The sequence below is a fragment of the Zea mays genome, chromosome 8 (genome assembly GCF_902167145.1).
Source record: "Zea mays cultivar B73 chromosome 8, Zm-B73-REFERENCE-NAM-5.0, whole genome shotgun sequence".
Classification (NCBI taxonomy): domain Eukaryota; kingdom Viridiplantae; phylum Streptophyta; class Magnoliopsida; order Poales; family Poaceae; genus Zea; species Zea mays.
In genome coordinates, this window is record NC_050103.1 from 164,045,702 (window position 1) to 164,059,203 (window position 13,502).

The window sequence follows — 13,502 nt, forward strand, 5'->3', positions numbered from 1 at the left end:
ATTATAATGAAATTCAAAACGGAGCGTAAATGCAAATTGATGAAACACGATGAGACCGTTACTATAGGATCTAGTATAGAAGATAATTTGCATCGAGGCCAAAATCCATGTCACCCATCTCAATGTCTTTTCCATTATTGGCAGCATTAGAGTCAACATCAACAAGGCATTATCTAGCTTCCCTATAGACAGGGCCGGTCCTAGAGGCGAAAACTAATTTAGAGGCCCTATTATCTCTCTATCTCTACTACTACTTAAGAAGCTAGTGTAGCCGTCCATAATTTTTGGTGCACGGTTCTACCGTCGCGCGTATCCCAATCTCAGTCGCCTCCCCCACCGCGCCTCCCCCACCGCATACATTCCATCCATGGCGCCGGGTCGCGCATTCCTCTGCGCTCCCTCCGCGCCAGATCCGCGAGTCCTTCTATGGCAGCCGCTCCCCCACCGCGCCAGATCCGAGAGTACTTCCATCCATGGCGCGAAACCGTCGCGCCCCCACCGTGCCTCCCCCAGCATTCCATCCATGGCGCTCCCTCCGCGCTCGCCCCCGCTCTCTGTTGTCCGCCGCCCCCGCCCCCGCCCCCGTTCTCCTCTCTCGCGCCCCCGCTCTCTGCTGTCCGCTCTCTCGCATCCTCCACGGAGTCGTGGGCCAGTGGCTCCATGGTGATGGACTGGGTCAGCCCCGTGGTGGCCGAGATGCAGTGCGACGATGGCTTCTCGCTGCTGATCTACGCCTGGAAGAGCTAACACCGGCGACGACGGCGGCAGCGCCTTCACCACGGCTCCGCCACACTACCTCGTCAGTCCCGTCATTCTCGCGAAAATCACCGCCCCCTCCTCAGTCCCCATTCGCGTCCTGACCTCGTCGTGGAAGGCCGAGCAACCCGCCATTCCCGCTCTTCCCGACCATCCTCGCCCCCAATCTCGCCTCCACGGAATCCGACCAACCCGGGCCTCCCCCCGCGCGGCGCCTCCACGGAATCCACTGCTCTTCCCCAACATCCTCGCCCCACAATCCTTGCACCCAATCCAGCGTTCAGATAGCCGTGGAGGTAAGGCGATAGGGCTCAATCCCTCTTACTGTTACGCCCCAGCCGCGCGTTCACCTCTTCTCCGCGCGTGCACAAGGACGTCCTCGCTGACGCTCTTTGCCAGGATGCGCGAGGTGAGCGCGAGTCTCATCCACATAGGTGAGCTACTGTCGTCGTCGTGAGGGCGCGCGGGCTCAGCTCGCCGCCGCACAGGCTCCGCTATGGGAGGCGCGAGTCGAGATCCGCATTGGACTCTATTTCTTCACGCGGACACGATGCAGCTCAGCTTCAGGTTTGGTGAGTTCACCAGCTACTATTTGTCCATGTGATCATTTTAATTACTTATCATTAGTTCAAATTCTTTTCTATCGTAAGCTATCCAACATGATATATTTGTAAGGAAAACATTTTTACACCCTTGTCAATTCCAGCTACTTCTTATTTTGCCTGAAAATTCTGCTAGAAACATTAGTTCTTCAGTCTCCCTCTCGACGTCGTCGCTGATGGACTCCGAGATGACTGTCTCTTTTTTCTTAATCATAAACTAATGGGTGTGTGTTGTTCGTGATCAATGTTATGGTTCGATTATAGAGGGGTGTAGGCAGTAGCTGACATTGAGAAGCTTAGGGAGCATCTTGACATCTCGGAACGCTGACCACCTCGACCTACAACTCTAAGGTATACTGTATTTCTCAGAGCTCTTGTATTGTAGAGATAGATAGATAAATATATATGATATAAATATTTATTTGGTCATTTTTTGCAGGTTCATGCCATCGAAGTCTGCTAAGCCTTCTGATAATGTGAAAAGAAGGTACCATCACTCATAACGATATTTTATATGTATTAGTTTCACTCTTCTGGTGAGCAGTTCATTACCATTTTCTGATGCAGAAAGCACCATTCCCATAAAACTAGCATGACACCTTCATCCCCAAAAATATAGAAACATGTACCCTATTCATGACCTTTATCTATAATACTATGCTAGGAGTTATTCTAGGATTGAGAGAATTTTGAATTTAGATAGCCTCATCATTCATATAGATAATTATGTTCCGGTGATAATGTGAAAAGAAGGTACCATTACTCATAACGATATTTTATATGTATTAGTTTCACTCTTCTGGTGAGCAGTTCATTACCATTTTCTAATGCAGAAAGCACCATTCCCATAAAACCAGCATGACACCTTCACCCCCAAAAATATAGAAACAGGTACCCTATTCATGACCTTTATCTATAATACTATGCTAGGAGTTATTCTAGGATTGAGAGAATTTTGAATTTAGATAGCCTCATCATTCATATAGATAATTATGTTCCAGATTGGCATAAGTTGTTCGAGTCATCTAGATTTAAAGAATATGTCACTATCTTTTTGTGCTTTTATTATGAATACAGTGATCCATTCTAGATGTTGTCTTCAGTTCTACTCATTAAAGAATGGGGTTCATGTCATGTTAAGGTGGTAACTAGGCCGGTCCTAACAATTCGGGGGTCTCATCGGTCGGCAGTGTGGTTGGCCTCGTCTGTACGAAAGGTTCGACAATGCTTCCCCTTTCCTTGACCTTTGAATATGAAATGTGTAGATCTGTGCAATGGCATGATCTGTGAAATGGTTGTTCCTTGATCAGTGAATATGAAATGGCTAGATCTGTCAAATGCCTTGTTCTATGAAAAAATTTGTTCCTTGAATACGATGAGTACTACGATGCCAACGCTTTCCACTTGTGTACACAAAAATTGTTTTGTTGATGACGACCAAAAGTATGCGCTGACTCATCTTCCTGTCTATGCACCAGCGAGTCCCTTGAAACCCTTAATATGATTTTGCATTAATTATTTTTCATTGATCTGACAGATTTAGGAAGGCTATGTTTACTTGACCTGCTACCTTTCTTTTACATAGTGAATTACTGCAGATTTACAAATTGTAAGTAAACACGCATGTTGTTCGTTCCTCAGTAATTCACATGCCTGATGATATCTTATTTGTAAGTAGACACACCTGATGCGTCACTAACATCTCTACTCCCTTGCACTTCCAAGGAAAAATATGTTCATTGTAGTTTTAATGCATAATTTTGTAGACTTGCAGTATGCAACCAAGGATTAAATGGTTAGTAACATATATGTGCTCTTTTACCATCTGTCAAGCTGAACTTGGAAAAGTAGCTAACATTTTCTACCTGCTCCTATATGTCATCCATGGCATCTTGTTTTGCAGTACCCAGGCCACCTGACAATGAGTAGTACCACCAATTGGGTTATGTTTTCTAATCCCTGTATGTGGTAGTAGATGAAATTGTAAACTAATTAGACTATTGCATCTTCCATTATCACATAGTGTTTTCAGGTTTATTTAAGTTTTAATGATGGCTTGGGCAGCGCCACGCACGCTGGGCAGGAGATGGTGACGGAGGGGAAACAACACCTAGAGGAGACATCGGCGCCACCTGCACAACGGTGGAATGTGAGGGGAGAAACATGAGATCCCGGTGCCCTGCTGGCTCCTGCTCATCAAGATCTTCAACCACCAGTCCCAAACTCTTACCATGATTTTTTAGTGCAGCCAATAATTGTTATTCCGACGTGTTCTTTGTTTCGTGCTAATCTCTGTTGTGATATTCTGTGCTATGCTAACGGTGGATTGTTTGGTGATTGCGTAGGGTAGGGAGAGATACGGTGTCGCAAGGCTGGAACCATCTCTGCATCTAATTGATGAGCCAACCCCGTGTTGGGTCTTTTCAAGCCTTTCAATGTGCTGTTGTTGCGGGTTGGGTGGTGACGGATGCCTTCAATATTATCCTGAAGGGCTTGACTAAATTGAGGTAAGCATAGCATGCTATTTTATCCCACATTGTGTATGATATGATACATAGCTGATTCCATGATGCCATCAATATCCATCGATTTTGAAGACGTTAAGAAAATGTTGAATTACTGAGTAGAGTGAAAAAACAAGTGTTCTGAATGGATGTATTTGGGTCTGTCCACATTAACTTGTTTTAACCAAACATGACAGGTTTGGTGAGTTCACCAGTTACTATTTGTCCATGTGAACGTTTTAATTACTTATGATTAGTTCAAATTCTTTTCTGTCGTAAGCTATCCAACATGATATATTTGTAAGGAAAACATTTTTACACCATTGTCAATTCCAGCTACTTCTTATTTTGCCCGAAAATTCTGCTAGAAACATTAGTTCTTCAGTATCCCTCTCGACGTCGTCGCTGATGGACTCCGAGATGACTATCTCTTTTTTCTTAATCATAAACTAATGGGTGTGTGTTGTTCGTGATCAGTGTTATGGTTCGATTACATAGGGGTGTAGGCAGTAGCTAACATTGAGAAGCTTAGGGAGCATCTTGAAATCTCGGAACGTTGACCACCTCGACCTACAACTCAAAGGTATACTGTATTTCTCAGAGCTCTTGTATGGTGGAGATAGATAGATAAATATATATGATATAAATATTTATTTGGTCATTTTTTGCAGGTTCACGCCATAGAAGTCTGCTAAGCCTTCTGATAATGTGAAAAGAAGGTACCATCACTCATAACGATATTTTATATGTATTAGTTTCACTCTTCTGGTGAGCAGTTCATTACCATTTTCTAATGCAGAAAGCACCATTCCCATAAAACCAGCATGACACCTTCACCCCCAAAAATCTAGAAACACGTACCCTATTCATGACCTTTATCTATAATACTATGCTAGGAGTTATTCTAGGATTGAGAGAATTTTGAATTTAGATAGCCTCATCATTCATATAGATAATTATACTACTAATTAAGAACACAGTGTGGGCGCCCGGCGCGGCCATGCCTCCGCCTCGCCTTGCCTCCCCCTTCGAGTTGTCACTGCCACACTGGCCCCGCCCGACGCTCCCCTCGTGTTGCTCGCCCCACCCCCTAGCCTCCGCCCGCCGCGCCACGATAGACGCCGCCCCTAGCCTCCGCTCGCCGCGCTGCCCCGTTTGTAGCCCCTCCCGCAGGAAGGGTAGAGCCCTCCGCGTTGCGGCCTCCAGATCGTAGCTCTGAGTCTTCTTCCCACCCCGCGATGGGAACCACCCTAGCCCCTTTCTTCTCCCTCTCTATCCATCCTCGACCCCTCTCCTGTAATCCAAGGAAGGGCAGAGCTGAAAGGGAAATGTGCCCTTGGGCCATTTCTAGTATATTTTGGTGATTAAGTGCCCAACACATATTGAGTGAGTAATTATATGCCAAATGATGGATGAAGTGCAAATCGTCAAGAAGGTATGGTTCTAGACTTAGTACATTGGTTTTTATGTACTAATATATTTGTCTAAGTGCTAAAATCAGGAAAAGAAAAGGATTGAAAAAGAGTTGGTTGTGTACAGCCAACTGCTGCTCAGTCTGGGTGCACCGGACTGTCCGGTGCGCCAGGCCAGCTTCGGCGAACTGGCCACTCTCGGGAATTATTCAGCGGCGTACGACTATAATTCACCGGACTGTCCGGTGAGCCAACGGGCGCTAGCGCAACGGTCGTCCGCGCAATTCACACGCGACACGTGGCCCCAGCCAACGGTCGGCTGGGGGCACCGGACTGTCCGGTGTGCACCGGACAGTGTCCGGTGCGCCAACGGCTACAATTCTGCAACGGTCGGCTGTGTCATTTTAGGAAGGAGATCCGCACCGGACAATGAACAGTGGATGTCTGGTGGTGCACCGGACTGTCCGGTGTGCCACCCGACAGAAGGCAAGAATTGCCTTCCAAGAATGCTTCCAACGGCTCCTAGCTGCCTTGGGGCTATAAAAGGGACCCCTAGGCGCATGAAGGAGATACCCAAGCATACTTTGAGCATTCTAAATCTTCTACACTCCGTCTCCGTGCACTTGATTGTCTTTCTTAGTGATTTGAGCTCTGTTCTAGTGGCGAACTTGTTGCGATTCATTCGAGCTCAAGTCTTGGCTGTGTGTGTGCGTATTGCTGCGGATTTGTGTGTGTTGCTTCCCTCCTTTACTCTAGTGCTTTCACTTTGATCCTTGTTGTAAGGGCGAGAGACTCCAAGTTGTGGAGATTCCTCGCAAACGGGAAAGAGTATAAGAAAGAAAACAATCGTGGTATTCAAGTGGATCATTGGATCACTTGAAAGGGGTTGAGTGCAACCCTCGTCCATTGGGACGCCACAACGTGGAGTAGGCAAGTGTTATACTTGGCCGAACCACAGGATAAATCATCGTGTCTCTTGTGCTTGTTTTCTTTGTGACCATTGTGTTTCACAAAAGCTTGGTCCTTAGCCACTTGATTCCATTATGCTAACATTAACCAAGTTTTGTGGCTATAAATTTAAGTTTCTACAGGATCACCTATTCACCCCCCCTCTAGGTGCTCTCAATTGGTATCGGAGCAGTTCTCTTCACGCAAGGGACTAATCGCCCGAAGGGATGGATCCTAAGGGAAAGGGGATGGTGGTCAACGACAAGGAGAAGGAGTCCTTCCTCAATGAGCCAAGGGACGACAAGCCACTGACTCTGGCTCTAGTCATAAGAAGAAGGACGGGAATAAGAAGAGGCGCATCAAGAAGATAGTCTACTACGACAGCAATGAATCTTCTTCTTCCCCAAGAGACGACGACGACGAGAAAAAGAAACCGGTTAACTCAAACTTTTCATTTGATTATTCTCGTATTCCGGTTAACTCCATTGCTCATTTACTTTCTATTCCACTTGGGAAACCTCCGCACTTTGATGGAGAAGACTACTCATTTTGGAGTCACAAAATGCGTAGTCACCTATTCTCCCTCCATCCAAGTATTTGGGAGATCATTGAAAACGAAATGCTTTTTGATAGTACTGACAACCCCGTTTTCATTAATGAGCAAATCCATAAAAATGCACAAGCTACCATTGTTTTGCTAGCATCCTTGTGCAGGGACGAGTACCATAAGGTGAGCGGCTTGGATAACGCCAAGCAAATTTGGGACACCCTCAAGATTTCTCATGAGGGAAACGACGCCACCATGCTCACCAAGATGGAGTTGGTGGAAGGCAAACTGGGAAGGTTCACAATGATCAGGGGGGAGGAGCCAATCCAAACGTACAACAGGCTCAAGACCCTGGTCAACAAGATCAGGAGCTATGGAAGCACGAGATGGACGGACCACGACGTCGTCCGACTTATGCTCAGGTCCTTCACTGTACTTGATCCTCATCTTGTGAACTCTATCCATGAAAATCCTAGGTACACCAAGATGACGCCCGAGGAAATACTCGGAAAGTTGGTAAGCGGGCGTATGATGATCAAGGAAGCAAGATACGTTGATGAGGCATTGAACGGTCCAATGCCCATCTACGAGCCTCAAACCGTTGCTCTCAAAGCAACAAGTAGCAGGGAGGCACTACCCAGCAAGGTGGCGCAAGTTGAGGCGACCGGGCTAAACAAGGATGAAATGGCCCTCATTATCAAGCGCTTCAAGACCGCATTGAAGGGATGCAAGGAGTACTCAAACAAGAACAAGGCAAAAGGAAAGCGCTCCTGTTTCAAGTGCGGTAAGACATGTCATTTTATTGCTCAATGTCCCGATAATGAAAATGACCAGGGAGACGAAAGACATGGGAAGAGGGAGAAAAAGAAGGCCTACAAGAAGGCGAAGGGCGAGGCGCACCTTGGCAAAGAGTGGGACTCGAATTGTTCTTCGTCCGACTCTGACAACGAAGGACTCGCCGCCTCGGCCTTCAACAAATCATCGCTCTTCCCCAACGAGCACCACACTTGCCTAATGGCAAAGGAGAAGAAGGTAAACACTCGAGAAACTCCTAAGTACTCTACTTCTAGTGATGAGGACTCTAGTGATGATGAAGTAGATTACACTAGCTTGTTCAAAGGATTAGATAGAGCTAAAGTAGAAAAGATTAATGAGTTTATTGATGCATTGAATGAAAAAGATAAACTACTAGAGAGGCAAGAGGACATTTTGTATGAGGAACATGACAAATTTGTTAGTGTTCAAAAGTCTCTTGCCTTAGAGATTAAAAGGAATGAATTACTATCTTTTGAGTTATCTATTTGCAATGAATCTATTTCTAGCTTGAAGATTTTGAATGATGATTTAAATGCTAAGCTAGAAGTAGTTAATAAATCTAGTCCTTGTGTAGAGCACGTTGTGATTTGTAATAGGTGTAAGGATTTCAATATTGATGCATGTGTTGAGCACCTTACTTCTATTGCAAAATTAAATGATGAAGTGGCAAGTCTTAATGCCCAACTTAAGACTTGCAAAGATGACTTTGACAAATTAAAATTTGCTAGGGATGCCTACTGTTAGAAATATGCCCTAGAGATAATCATAGAGATGAGCATATTTCTTTGTATCCATGATATATATATTGCTTAATTGAATATCCATGGAAGGCACCTTGTATTGATTAGCAATTATGTGAATTGTTTGTGAGATTCTTTACTTATATGGTTATTCTAAATGATGTCCCTAGTCAGAGTCGATGACTAGCACATGTATTAGTTGATGACTACATTTCACAAGTCATGAACATGGAGATGTTAAACTAATAATGTGGGCGCATGTATGACATGAGGCTGGACCGACCCAACGTGAGATATTGTAATATAGTTCTCCTTTTGCAACATAAATACTGTATCCTTAGACCTGAGATTGTCGCATGTTCTCAAGATGTGAATTGACTTACTTAGGGACTATCAAACGCTATTCCGTAACTGGGTAGTTAAAAAGGTAGTTTTGGGTTTGTCAGGAAGCATGCTGTGAGGCATGGTCAGTCAAGATGGAATTTGTCCCTCTCTTTGTGAGAGAGATATCTCTGGGCCCCTCGGGTGATTGGATCAAGAAATGCATGGCCGTGCTAGGGTTAAGAGTTAACCATTGAAAGGATTCCAATTCACAGTATCGAGAAAGAGAGGTCAGCTTAGAGCCAGACCAAATATCGTGAGACAAAGGGAACAACATGTACGTAATGTTGCAATGGTTCGTCTGATATGATCTTTACGTGCGCATAGGAGTTGACATGTCTTGCTAGAGGCCGTTGTCAATTATTGGGCCAAGTAAGAGTACTCGGGCTATGTCTATTTGTATGTGAACCTATAGGGTCACACACTTAAGGGGAAGGAAGCCTAACTCGGATTAGATCCGAAATTAGACTGGGCTTTAGGGTTACCGATGGGCCTCGGTGTCAGAAGCCCACAATAACGCCTATATAATGAGGGGCGGGGGCGCGGTTAGGCTTAACCTAATTCGCCACCAGCAAACGAGTAGCCGCTCGCCTCTCGCCCTCGCCAAGCCGCCGTCGCGAACCTAGCAGTTCGGTACGCGGTGCTTCCTCCCTGTATGTGTGGATACCTCGGAGGTGCTGCATCTGGAGCACTAGGATGAACCGTGCGAGGACGTGAAGGACGCCGACGACTGCACGACACTGCTCGACACGTTCGTCTACATCGAGACGTCTTCCGCAGCTCTGCGCATCTAGTGGTAATTCCATGACCTATAACCGCAGTAGTTCTTGGTTTTATGGGGTTGAAAATTTTGTTTTGCGCTAGCGTAGCCTCCCCGTAATCCTTCACCTACACCATTGGTAGACATCCCTCAATTAAGGATGGGCTTGGCTTTCGAAGGGAAGCCAAGAACTTAACAAGTCAAAGGGCTCCCATTCTCAACAAGGAGAAAGGGAAGGCTCCTATGGCTAGTAGTAGTCAAAAGAATCATGCATTTATTTATGATAGAAAATTTTCTAGGAATGCTCATTATAATAGGAGTTATAATGCTTATGATACACATGCCATGATTGTTTCAAGTTCTTCCTTTGTGCATAGTAGAAATATGCCTAGAAACAATGTTGTTCATCATGTGCCTAGGAAAATGCAAAATGAATCTGCTATTGTTTTTCATGCCTGCAACACTGATTTTGTACTTTCATATAAAAATAAGAAAGTGGTTGCTAGGAAGCTGGGGGCCAAATGCAAGGGAGATAAGACTTGCATTTGGGTCCCAAAGGATATTGTAACTAACCTTGTAGGACCCAACAAGAGTTGGGTACCTAAGACCCAAGCCTAATTTGCCTTGCAGGTTTATGCATCCGGGGGCTCAAGCTGGATTATCGACAACGGATGCACAAACCACATGACAGGGGAGAAGAAGATGTTTTCTTCCTACGTCAAGAGCAAGATTCCCAAGATTCGATCATCTTTGGAGATGGGAACCAAGGCAAGGTTAAAGGTCTAGGAAAGATAGCTATTTCTTCTGAGCATTCCATATCTAATGTGTTCTTAGTTGAATCGCTCGGGTATAACTTGTTATCCGTTAGTCAACTATGTAATATGGGTTACAATTGCTTATTTACCAATGTAGATGTGTCTGTCTTTAGAACGAGTGATGATTCATTAGCTTTTAAGGGTGTACTAGACGACAAACTCTATTTAGTTGATTTTTCGAAGGAGGAGGCCGATCTAGATGCATGCTTAATCGCTAAGACTAGCATGGGCTGGCTGTGGCGTCGTCGTCTAGCACATGTTGGGATGAAGAACCTTCATAAACTTCTAAAGGGAGAACATGTGTTAGGACTAACCAATGTAACTTTCGAAAAAGATAGACCTTGTGCAGCTTGTCAAGCAGGTAAACAGGTGGGAAGTACTCATCACAGCAAGAATGTGATGACCACATCAAAACCCCTGGAGCTACTTCACATGGACCTCTTCGGACCCGTCGCCTACCTTAGCATCGGGGGAAGTAAGTATGGTCTTGTTATTGTTGATGATTTTTCCCGCTTCACTTGGGTATTCTTTTTGCAGGATAAAACAGAAACCCAAGGGACCCTTAAGCGCTTCCTAAGGAGAGCTCAAAATGAGTTTGAGCTCAAGGTGAAAAAGATAAGAAGCGACAATGGGTCCGAGTTCAAGAACCTTCAAGTGGAGGAGTATCTTGAGGAGGAAGGAATCAAGCACAAGTTCTCCGCCCCCTACACACCATAGCAAAATGGTGTGGTAGAGAGGAAGAACAAGACGCTCATAGACATGGCAAGGATGATGCTTGGAGAATTCAAGATGTCCGAGCAGTTTTGGTCGGAGGCTGTGAACACGGCTTGCCACGCCATAAACCGGGTCTACCTTCATCGCCTCCTCAAGAAGACGTCGTACGAACTTCTAACCGGTAACAAACCCAACGTGTCATACTTTCGTGTATTTGGGAGTAAATGTTATATTCTAGTGAAGAAAGGTAGGAATTCCAAATTTGCTCCCAAAGCTGTAAAAGGGTTTTTGTTAGGTTATGACTCAAATACAAAGGCGTATAGGGTCTTCAACAAATCATCGGGTTTGGTTGAAGTCTCTAGCGATGTTGTATTTGATGAGACTAATGGCTCTCCAAGAGAGCAAGTTGATCTTGATGATGCAGATGAAGATGATGTTCCAACGGCCGCAATACGCACCATGGCGATTGGAGATGTGCGACCACAAGAACAAAAAGAGCAAGATCAACCTTCTTCCTCAACAATGGTGCACCCCCAACTCAAGATGATGAACAGGTTCATCAAGAAGAGTCGTGTGATCAAGGGGGAGCACAAGATGATCAAGTTATGGAGGAAGAAGCTCCACAGGCCCCTCCCACTCTAGTCCGAGCGTCGATTCAAAGGAATCATCCCGTCGACCAGATTTTGGGTGATATAAGCAAGGGAGTAACTACTTGCTCTAGATTAGCTAATTTTTGTGAGCATTACTCGTTTGTCTCTTCTATTGAGCCTTTCAGGGTAGAAGAGGCCTTGCTAGATCCGGACTGGGTGTTGGCCATGCAGGAAGAGCTTAACAACTTCAAGCGAAATGAAGTTTGGACCCTGGTGCCACGTCCAAAGCAAAACGTTGTGGGAACCAAGTGGGTGTTCTGCAACAATCAAGATGAGCACGGAGTGGTGACAAGGAACAAGGCTCGACTTGTGGCAAAAGGTTATGCCCAAGTCGTAGGTTTAGATTTCGAGGAGACTTTTGCCCCTGTGGCTAGGCTAGAGTCTATTCGCATTTTATTAGCCTATGCCACTCACCATTCCTTCAGGTTGTTCCAAATGGATGTGAAGAGAGCTTTCCTCAATGGGCCAATCAAGGAGGAGGTGTACGTAGAGCAACCCCCTGGCTTTGAGGATGAACGGTACCCCGACCATGTGTGTAAGCTCTCTAAGGCGCTCTATGGACTTAAGCAAGCCCCAAGAGCATGGTATGAATGTCTTAGAGATTTTCTAATTGCTAATGCTTTCAAGGTTGGGAAAGCCGATCCAACTCTATTCACTAAAACTTGTGATGGTGACTTATTTGTGTGCCAAATTTATGTCGATGACATAATATTTGGTTCTACTAACCAAAAGTCTTGTGAAGAGTTTAGCAGGGTGATGACTCAGAAATTTGAGATGTCGATGATGGGCGAGTTAAACTACTTCCTTGGGTTCCAAGTGAAGCAACTCAAGGACGGCACATTCATCTCTCAAACAAAGTACACGCAAGACTTGCTCAAGCGGTTCGGGATGAAGGACGCCAAGCCCGCAAAGACTCCAATGGGAACCGACGGACATGTCGACCTCAACAAAGGAGGTAAGTCCGTTGATCAAAAGGCATACCGGTCTATGATAGGTTCTTTGCTTTACTTATGTGCTAGTAGACCGGATATCATGCTTAGTGTATGCATGTGTGCTAGATTTCAATCCGATCCAAGGGAGTGCCACTTAGTGGCCGTTAAGCGAATTCTTAGATATTTAGTCGCTACGCCTTGCTTCGGGATCTGGTATCCAAAGGGGTCAACCTTTGACTTGATTGGATACTTAGACTCCGATTATGCTGGATGCAAGGTTGATAGGAAGAGTACATCAGGGACGTGCCAATTCCTAGGAAGGTCCCTGGTGTCGTGGAGTTCTAAGAAACAAACTTCCGTTGCCCTATCCACCGCTGAGGCCGAGTACGTTGCCGCAAGACAGTGTTGCGTGCAACTACTTTGGATGAGGCAAACCCTCCGAGACTTTGGCTACAATCTAAGCAAAGTCCCACTCCTATGTGATAATGAGAGTGCAATCCACATGGCGGACAATCCTGTTGAACACAGCCGCACAAAGCACATAGACATCCGGCATCACTTTTTGAGAGACCACCAGCAAAAGGGAGATATCGAAGTGTTTTATGTTAGCACCGAGAACCAGCTAGCCGATATCTTTACCAAGCCTTTAGATGAGAAGACCTTTTGCAGGCTGCGTAGTGAGTTAAATGCCTTAGATTCGCATAACTTGGATTGATCTATAGCATACATGTGTTTTATGTCTTTGATCATGTTTCTTTATGCATATTGTTGTTTATTTATGGTGCTCAAGTTGTGCAAGCAATCCCCGGACCTCAAAAGTCCATGTGTGAGTAATGCACATATTTTGGGGGAGATGTGCTACAACTTGACCCTTTTGAGACTAACCGTGTGCTTGAGGTTACTTAATTTAGTCTCAAAGGTGGAT